The following is a 10,913-nucleotide window of genomic DNA, read 5'->3' on the forward strand; positions in this document are numbered from 1 at the left end:
ACACAAGTGCAGTGACCACTGCGTTAGGATCACCACTTGACCACGAAGCAGGAGTGAGATCCCATCGGTTATTAAGAGTCAGCCTGACTTCCCAGATTTTCAGATATAAAATAATCTTACGTCTTAGGAATGGTAAAGCACAGTATTCATGGAACAAAAAAATGAAAATGAAGGAAAGACACTTTCGTAAAAGTCCTGGGCAGCTTAATAATAAAAAGGACATGTGCTCTAACCTAAATGCCCATCAACGGGCAATTGGATAAAGAAGTTATGGTTCATATATACAACGGAATATTACTCAGCCATTACAAAAATGAAATGCTACCATTTGCAATGACATAGACGGACCTAGAGGTTATTATGCTGAGTGAAATAAGTCAGACAGAGAAAGATAAATACCATATGATTTCACTTATATGGGGGAATCTAAGGAATGAAAAGGACAAACTCACAAATAGACTCACAAATACAGTGGACAATTTGGTGACGGACAGAGGGGAGGGAGTGTTGGGGGGCTGGCAGAATGGGGTGAAGCATTAAAGAAGTACAAATTAGCTGTTGGTCACGGGGGTGGGCAGCATGGCATAGGGAATGCAGTCAGCATTAATGTATTGGCTAGGTGAAAAATCAGGAGAGAAGAAGCAATTAGGGGGATCATTTTATAAACTACATAAAATGTCTAATCAATGTACTATATACTAGAAACTAATTAAAATTAAAAAAATTAAGTGAATTATGTAAGGGCCTTTTAAAAGAGAAAAAAAGAAGAAGAAAGAACACGTGTTTTGTAGTCAATGTGATCTGGGTTCAAATACAGGCTCCGATACAGCTGTGTATAATGTGGTACCAGCTGCTACACCTAGAGAGCCTCGGTGTCCTCATCTGGAGAAGGGGGGGTGACCATTCCCTCAAAAAACAAGATAAATATAAAGAGTTCACGTTAGATATCAAGACCACAGCTGCGAACAAGGAGAAGTATCAGGACCGCACGCTGGCTCTTCTCTGGCCAGCCTGGACAGCACTCCCCCGGGCCAAGAGGTACCTCCCTTAAGTCATTCTTGGAAAAGTGATGTTTCATGATATCAGTGCTCCCCAAACTGTTTTTGACTATGCACACTTGGCAGTTACAAAGTTTTGAATGCACACCACAAATCTAGGAGTACTTATTTATTAATAGATTGTGTGGGGAAGTTACAATACTAACATACTAGACCCATTATGAAACATAAACACGACTTAAAAGTATGAGATGAAGGCAAATTAAACAACCATTTAAACAAATTGTTTTACTTCATCAATGGTGCCAACGGCCCTTGACCTATCACCGATCAGAAGTGCCATTTTCCGTGAGAGCACTCTGATTATAAATACTTCATTTCCTAAAATCTTGATTTACATTTGGCGATACAGTAATTTGAAGGTTTGTTTATAAGCTTGGTCTTAATGGCATTAGCAGCTGAAGTAGATCTCTCGCAAAGATGTGGAGGATAGAATGTGTCACAAAAGGAAGGGCGTTATTGGCTGAGCTTACTCAATTATGATAACCGTCAGTGGCTAAGTGAGGCCAAATGGTGCCGGAGGGCAATATAATGATGCGCCATCTCCCTGGGCTTGCCCAGAAATGAATAAGTATGTATAAAACAAGGGTGCATTCATATGCTCGATGTTTAACCAATCTGAGGATACGAAACTGAAATGAAAGACTCTCTAACTGGTGTATTTGCTGCTCCCTCGTGGCTGATACTAGGGACAAATGAACCTTTGCACAACCTTCGCCGTCATGGGCAGGGCAGGTGCGTGTACTGACATGGCAGGTGACTACCCACAGAGCGAGCAAATGATCCAAGAGAGCAAGGCAGGAGCTGAGGTTCCCTTCACGACTTAGCCCCAGAAGTCACACCCCTTTCATTTCATTCTATCCACCATTCAGGTCAGTCGCAATTCAGTGCAAGAGGGGACTGACTACACAAGGGCAAAAACCACAAGAAGTGTGGGTCATGGGGACCATCGGAGACTGACCATTGGTGTGGCAGAAAAATGAGATACTAGGCTGGGGAAAATGAAAACATAGTAACAGCCAGAAAACAGAGAATCCAACTCAGCAGGGGGCGGAGAAGTCCCAGGATGACACTGTGCAGCAGGCTTAGAAAGCAACCGGATAGGATTGTGTGAGGCCGATGGAGGACACTGGGAGGGAGGGCCCCAGAAGCAATAAACATAATAAAAGATAGGTACACCATCTGATAGGCTTAAGTGTTTTAAAAACGTGGTCGATATGGTTAAAAGATAAACTGAGTCATATGAAACATTTGAAGAGTTTGGATTTTTGGAGCAAAAATCGATTCAAATGGGGCTGTGCCAGACCAGAGTGTTTAGGAACATTTGATCCTCAGGAGCAAGAGGAAAGACTTACATGGAGAAAGAACAGGAGCAAAGCAGGGTTGTTATTTGATTGGCTAGAACGTAAAGCCTACTTGGCCGTTTGTGGTTGGCTGTCCTTGTTTTGATTTCCCAACCTTGAAGCTTAGACATTTGATTTGCTGATAAAAGCTACCAGGGCATCAGAGCCACCTCAGTCTGATGGTCTCCTTGTTTCATTAATTTAATGATATATAAATAATATTACAGGAAGGAAATTGTCTTCCGTATAGAGAAAACTATAAACGGAAAAATTGACAAAGGCAATTATAAGTTTAGGAAAATAAAATATTTTACAAGAAAGAAATATAATAGTAGTAGATTACTTAGGTTTTACAAGGAATATTATTTAAGCAAACATACTAATGCCGATACCTTTATCAGCGTAGCTAAAAATAGGACAGAAGTGTGGGGCAGGTGGGAAGAGAGGCAGTGAATGTAGGGATTATGGAAGCAGTATATCTTTATCTAGCATAAGAGAGAATCAGTAGATAACGTCCAAGTTCTAAAAACTCATAAGCATATTATTTAGAAATCTAGAAATAAATATCGAATAATACAGTTAAAGACCTTAAAATAATCACCTCTTAGGGTCAGAACTAGGGGTGCGGAAAGTGGAGTGAGGCAAGAACAACTGTTTTTTGTTATAAACCATTTAGTACTATTTAATTTTCTTTGCTCCTCTAACAAAGAAGACTAATTCGAACAATATGTATCAAGTAGAAACCTATGAACTAACAACTAACATTTCTGAGTTTCTACATCATGCTTTAAAATTACAACGTTTATGGCCACAAATACATTTGGAGAGTAAACCACCACCGTGATGACTATAAAAGTGTTTTTACCATACCACACGTAGTCAGTTATAAACACTAGAAAGGATTAGAAACACACAAACAAATGACTTTAAATTATCCATTAACAAACAATTATAGTCAATCCTTTCTGAAATCATCGCTTCGACCCCTTGGTTGAACGTTTCTCCCCTTTCTGCCCATTTCTGAATTTCTTAGTCCTACCTTCAGGACTCTCCTCAGTGCTTTCTCCCTCAAGATTTCAACCGCTCTGCTTGGCTCGCCTTCATCTCTCCACGTCAGAAGAAATCTTTCCTTCTGTTCAACTTCTGTAGCACTGGATCCACACTTCATTATGACACGTTAAGCTTCTGCCTTGCATTATTTGTGTCTATGTCCCGAGGACATGATTTGTATCTCCATTGCTCATTCATCCTACAAAAGTGCTTCTAAAATGAGGGACTTCTGCAACCAGATGATATTAACTCAGTGCAAAATTAAAATAAAAAATTATCTGAGCAATGTCTTTGCTGCTCCCCCATAGGCTGACAGCTGGAACTGTGTGTCCTTTGCACCTTCTTTATTATGGATTTTATACCCATTTTTTTAAATTGCCAAGTTATTATAAGCAACTAAACCACCCCTGTCAAATCTCAAGGCAATGCATGGTTATTGCATAATGAAAAGGGTGGCTTTTAAACATTATTACCTGGATGATTAAAGTTCTTATTACTATTTCTGGGAAGCTAGAGGCTCCTGGGGAACGTTTCAGTAAACACTTTGGTCAATAGCTGGCTTTCTTCAATGATGAATTCAAGGTCAACGTTACTCTTTTATCTTACTAATATGCTTCAAACACAAAGCACTTGAACAAGAAGCCGAACACAGGCCTCTGCCTGGATCATGACTTTGAGTCAGAGTGACCTGATGCTGATGCCAATACGCTTGATTAGAACATGCATCGATGGAATGTTCTCAAATGCAACACAAAGTGAGCATAAAATGCTAGACAAAGAACTCAAGGAAATGTCTTGCTTGCACATGCTGGTCAAATCTCTGCTTTCTTTGGAGACCCTGATAGCCCACACCCCTCCTCCATTTTAGGAGAGGCTGAGAAATGAGAGCAATGAGGTGAACCCTTTAAGGACAAACCCGGGGACCCTCAAGTGGGGCATCAAAGACAATTCATTAGAATAACGGGTAAACCTACTAGAACTTCAATTTTCTTTTTATAGTAAAAATAATAACCGTTACTAACATCATAAGTGAGCATTCACTGACATCCTTAGGTCCTTATGTCAGATGCCTCATGTCACTTGGAGCCCTGAGGAAAGAGATTTACAACATGGTCATGTGCATGCATGTGTGTGTGTGTGCGGGAGAGAGAGGGGGAGAGAGAGAGACAGAGGGAGACAGAGAGACAGAGAGACAGAGACAGAGACAGAGACAGAGAGAGAGACAGAAAGAAATAGGGAGACAAGGAGGGAGACAAGGGCCCACATTCACTTGTTCTCTGAAAAATTACCAAGGGCGTTGCTGTTCCAAAGTGTAGCAGTTTTCAAGCTATATCACCCAATTTAACTGAAACGAGCCTCACAGAATAGGCAAGTGAGCAGTGATAATGTAAGTACAATGGATAACTAGAAAGGGACAAAGTAGACGCGTAGTCTCAGGACGATTTGTCAACCCTGTACAATGTAAGGTAAAAAATAATAATGACCTAATTCTATCTTATTAGAAGTCGGTCAACAGAACTGAAAATTTTAAGAAAGACTCAAGAAAAAGATCCACATCTATTATCTGTAATAATGAACCTTAATTTAAGTGTATATTATGCCTGGAGATACTGGCGATTAGCTGTACAAAGTTCTCTGGAAGAATAAGACATTTCCAAACTGAACATCTGGAACATGAAGACAGACCTCTAACATTGGTATATTGAAAGGGAATGATATTTATTTCTACAGTTCTAAATAGTATGTTTATGGAATTATTATTATTTTTTAACTACTGATTTTCTGTTAGACTAGATGAAGATTTGGTGTTCTCCCAATCCCTCTCTTGCCATCTTCCCAATTGTTATATCCCATTGTTAGCTAAGTCAATAAAAGTATTGAGATTAGTATGTTTTTGTAAATAATATTCAATACAAAACCCAAGTAATCCACTGTTATCATGTTTTTATTCTTGCAAAATGCTTTGTTTTCTTGGAGTTATAATTGTTTTGCTTTCTATCTACTGAGACGATTTGTTCTCCCATCGGATTATTTATATGTCAACTGACTTTCTTTTAATGCTCAAGCCTATCAGACGGTGCATCATTTGATTATTGTTGCTTCTTCCTGGAGCCTCCCCTCCCAGCATCCTCCATCCTCCACATATAATCTGGATCGTTTGCTTTCTCAACCTGTTGCACTGCACAGTCCTGTGTTATCCTAGACTTATTAGGGGACCGGATGAAAAAGGGATTGGAGCAATATTGTCAAGAAGTTTGTTAGCTATAGAGAGGAGTTTGGATTTCATTAAGGAATCGAAGTGACAAGATACAATCTGTTCGAGAGAGTCATTGCACCCAAGCAACCCAAGGCCAAGGGGACTATGCCTGTCCTGAACTTCAACTCGTAGCTGCATACCATTCTTCCTTGGAACTTCCATACACTTAGGCTATAAAAACAATGACTTGGGATAATTAAACAAATCCTGGTCCCAGATCTAACTCTGAGGCACTTACAATGGGAGAAAAACCATCTCTGATAAAAAGTGAAGAATAAGAAATCTCGTTCACTGTCACAGAAATTCATAGTCCGGGACAATGTAGATCTCTAAATTTCTTCATAAGTTTAACACTTTCCAAAATCCATGTCAGAGCAAGCACTTATTTAAAATGTAAAGTTCGAAGTTGGAACAAAGGCCTATCAGGACCATTCGAGAGATCACAAAAAATGGTTTGAATATCAAAGGACAGAGAGAGCAAGAAATCTGTTCTGATGTGTACGCTGCGGCAGGGAGGGCCTACACGGCCACCCCTTCGATGACCCCATTCTTTGGCCACATTCACCTACGTTTGTCCTCTTCTATGTTTTTTTCATTTATATTATTAAAATGATATTATCATAAATATCTTACCATCTTATAGTACTTTATAATTTTCCAATGCTTTCACGAAAATCCTATTATATCTTTTTGATATAAGGAAGAGGCATGAGAATAACACAAATTCACAAACTGATAGCACAACTTAAACCAAGTAGAATTCAGAGCCTGCCACATGCTGTGAGGTATGCAACTTAGCTCATCAGCCATGCGGCCAGCACTATAAGAAGAATGTTTCTGTGAAGGTCGCTAATAGCTGTTTGCCCAAGCCATTAACATTTATCCATACCAGGAAGGGAAGACACAAACCCGAAGCTGTACCTTGTATAAGTTAAAGATAAACCAGACATTGCCTTTTATTCTTTACTCCCCAGAATCAGCAGTTTTCTATAGAAACTAAGAAACAGACATAAACCCAATTTCTCAAACACTTGGGGCCTCATTCTCCAACTCTGAGAAGAGACCATGTCTCTGTCTATGGAGCATTTTTCCTTCTCCAATAAACTTTCCTTGGTCTTTAACTCTGGCTCTCTCTTGAATTCTTTCTTGTAGGAAGCGAGGGACCCTCTCCTGGCACAGGAGTCAAGTCCCCACTCAGGGGTGATTCACCCCATCTGGCATTATGTGACCCCATATAAAATAGATGTAAGATAGATAGTTAGGGTCAGTGGTATACTTCTCATTTTATAGGTAAAGAAGCTGGGACTAAGAGAGGTTTGACAGCTCGCTGAGAGCTCCGTAGCTGGTCAGCAGCCTTGACAGCTTGGGAGAGCAGAGTTTTCCAAGCATCAGCAGCGTTTTTAACACAACTCCGCGTCTTTCTTTCTCATCTCACTTCCAATTCCTTTGTTTTTCAACATGATAAATATATTATTATAACAGAAATCTATTGCTTTTTGTATTTATAAAGTTTACTTCTGTCATTAATAACTTAAAATTATTTAAACAATAATTTTAATAATTATAAAAATGTATGTATTTAATAATAGTTTAACATGTTAATATAAATATAAATTAAAATATAACATCATTACAATTTATTATATTTCATAATTATATAAATTTTAACAATTTAAAATAATTATATAATAAATTTATATTTTATATTTTATTTTATTTTTTAATTTTTTAGGTGAGGCAACCCTTGGTTGACCTCACAAATTTCAAGGATCTTGTCACCTTACAATCCCTTATTTTTTATTTTTAGCACCCACAGCACCTGGTCTTCCTAGATGGTCTCCCATCCAAGTACTAACCAGGCCCGACCCTGCTTAGCTTCCGAGATCAGACAGGATCCAGTTTGTTCAGGGTGGCACAGCTGTAGACTATATAATAATTTTAAATAATAAATTGTCTTATTTATTTATTGTCAGAAAGAAATATAACCTTACTAGAGAAAGCCAACATATTTAATTAAGGATGTTTTTATTTCCAACTAGAAATCCACTACCAAATCAACTTTTTTAAAATGAACATATATTGCAGAAACAGACACAGGATATTTTTATACAATAAACTAATGTCTTTGCCAGGTTGCAATTATATACTTTTTAAAAAATCTGTTTTTAGTTATAGTTGACAAACAATATTATATTAGTTTCGGGTGTACAACATAGTGGTTCAACATTTATATACCCTACAATCTGGTCATCACAGTAAGTCTAGTAATCGAGGTCACTGTCATTAGGATAGTGACTGTCTCCTATGCATTACATTACATTGCGGTGACCTGTTTTATAACTAGACGTCTGTACTTAATTCTCTTTTCTTTTTCTGCCCAATTCCCAACCCCCTCCCCTCTGACAACCGTTGTTCTCTCTACCCATTTGTTTCTACTTTGTTTGTTCATTTCTTTTGGTTTTTAGATTTCGCATGTCAGTGAAACCATGCAGTAATATAATGAATAGTTTAAAAAATAAAACTTTTCTTTTTTTTCTTAAAAAGCTTGTCCTTTTTATTTGCATAGGGGTCTCGACTTTCTCCCTGAAATCCACACTGTAGTCATAGGGTTATTGGTGAGATCACCATTCCTGAAGCAGAGTCCAAATAGGTCACTTAGGACCCCTCGCCCACACGTTCCTGTTTCAGGGTCACAGGAGCCTCAGTTTCAGAAAACCGGATTTTACAATTCCGAATGTGTACAAGAAATTAGGAGAGCTGAAATGAGGCATGATTTATCCACTTTCCCAGAATATTTGTTGACTTACGAAAGTTTTTCTCACGGGACTGGTATAAACGTTAAGCTTTCCGTGTGTATTTTTAATTCAATCCAATTGACATAAATTCAACCTTAAAAAAAATCACGCGGGATTCCAGGCTCCTTCAGCCGGACGATTGCAGCGAAGCTGACCAAACCCAGCCACACAGGGGAGCTGACGCGCTTCGGGTGACCCAGAGGGACGCTCGGAGCTGCAGCTCCAGCGCAAAGTATCGTGGAAGGCGTTGCCATCGAAACAGAATGTAATTCTATGGAAACAAGGCAGCTGCTTTGAGCTCTGTAGACTTCGAGACGGATGAGGACTTCATCTCTCCTGAAGAAAATCAGTCCCAACGGTAAACCATCACCACGTTCTCTCGATCTTTCCTGGTTCGTGTTTACTGAGTTCCAGGGCATCACTTCTGCTGGCCCTCCCGTGAAGAATGCCAGCGAGCACGTGGCAAAGTGTCAGCAGGGATTCTGGACTCCTGATTTGACAGACGGTTCTCTGTAGGTGACTGCGCCACTTGTCACAAACTACTGGGCTCACTTTCACACTTTCACGTTTAAATCAGTTCACTTTTTTAGCATGAAAGAGAAAAGCCCCCATCAGCTGGTTCCTGCCCACCTTTTCACGTCATCTCCTGTCACTGTTGTCCGAGTTTTATTTTTTTTCCTAATAGATTTAGACGAAAAAAAAAAAAAAAAAACAAAAGAAGTCTATCCATTTCACCCATTTCCCCATCTCAAGCTTTTCTCTATAGGTATGAGCTTAGTTTTATTTTTAGATTCTACCTATGAGAGAGATTATATAGTATTCATTTTTCTCTGTCTTAATTCACTTAGCATAATGCCTTCAATCCATCCATGTGGTCATAAATGGCAAGATTTCAATTTTTTAATGACTGAGTAGTATTCCATTGTGTGTGTGTGCGTGTGTGTGTGTGTGTGTGTACACATATATATATATATGCACTTAGGTTGTTTCCATATCTTTGTTATTATAAATAATGCCACAGTGAATGAATTGTTGCATATATATTTTTTAATTAGTAGGGGTTTTTTCTTCATATAAATATCCAGAAGTGGAATTGCTGGATCATATGGTAATTCTATTCTAAATTTTTGAGGAACCTCCATACTGTTTTCCATAGTGGCTGCACCAATTTACATTCCAACAGCTCATAATGGTTCCCTTTTCTCCACATCTTTGCCAACATTTGTTATTTCTAGTCTTTTTGGTAATAGCCATTCTAATAGGTGCGAGGTGATATCTCACTGTTATATGTGATATCTCACATTTTGCTTAACTTGTAGAATTTTTTACATGGTTTAAAATAGATATCAACAATTTAGAATGAAGAATCATAGAAAGGTATTATTTTCTGTTTCTTTTGAAAAAAAAATAGGATTATCTGGCAAGAGTGGCCCCAGATTCTTACAGGAACCTGGCCGGGCATGGCCTCCTCAGGTCACTGCTGACTGCCCTGGCCAGCCTGGCACATTTAGGCGCTCGCCTGGTCACCACAGGAGTCGAGTGAGTGATTCCTTCCCTGAGGCTTTTTCTTAAGGACCTCACCCCCTTCTCGGCCCAGGCTGTGCCAGCTTCTGGTGTCTTATGTGTGTTGTGGCGGAGGGTCAACCGCTTCTCTATGACTTGCTTATCCTGGAGTAGCCACTTTTTTTGCTAACTTCCTGAGATGTAGCCAATTCTTACTCCCAAGTATCTTGATTTTCATACCCCCATCCACTGAGATGGCTCATTTCATTCTACACATGGTTCCCTGGCTCAGCCAGGGGCCTTCCCCTCAGACTTGAGAACATCAAGTCTCGACCAGGACCTTAACCAGTGGGGAAACTGAGGGTCAGAAGAGCAAAGTTGTCAGGGTCAACTAGAGCCGGAAGGCGTTGGGTTAAGAGGAGCTGGGCATGAGTCTGCCCCCAGTTCTCTCTTTTCCAGCAAATGGCTTCTTTCTCCCATTCAAGAACCACCACAGCGAGGGGAGTCAGCAATGCCTGTGATGACTCTGCCTGGCTTCGCATGTAAAATGGGTCAAAATGGAAGAAAACAAAAATTACAATGAAAACAATGAGAGAGAGAGGGAAATGAGGCTGAGAGGGAAGGCATGGGGCACACATGGACAGTCAGGGAGAAAAAGGAAGGAGAAGCTAATTGCTCTCATGTATGGTCTGTCTACGGCACAGGCACAAGCACTAAACTCTTTGAATTCTGTTGTGGGGCACGTGGCTACTCAGAAAATGCCATTTGCTAAAGAAATGTACCGCCTGTTGTCATTAGGCCTCCTCAGACATGTAATTTTTAAAAATTACAGAAATTGGCTTTCTTTCTCCAAGTAAATTGAATATGTTTTCTTTCACTTATTGTGTCTATCTCTATAGGAGAGGGA

At 39.5% G+C, this 10,913-nt stretch overlaps 1 pseudogene; it reads right to left on the minus strand.

Annotated features, from left to right (window-relative positions):
• Positions 1-7,515: 7,515 nt before the first annotated feature.
• On the minus strand, positions 7,516-7,634 carry LOC118606700 (annotated as a pseudogene).
• Between the last annotated feature and the right edge of the window lie 3,279 nt (positions 7,635-10,913).

Source organism: Rousettus aegyptiacus, unplaced genomic scaffold (assembly GCF_014176215.1).
Source record: "Rousettus aegyptiacus isolate mRouAeg1 unplaced genomic scaffold, mRouAeg1.p scaffold_m13_p_1, whole genome shotgun sequence".
NCBI classification, from domain to species: domain Eukaryota; kingdom Metazoa; phylum Chordata; class Mammalia; order Chiroptera; family Pteropodidae; genus Rousettus; species Rousettus aegyptiacus.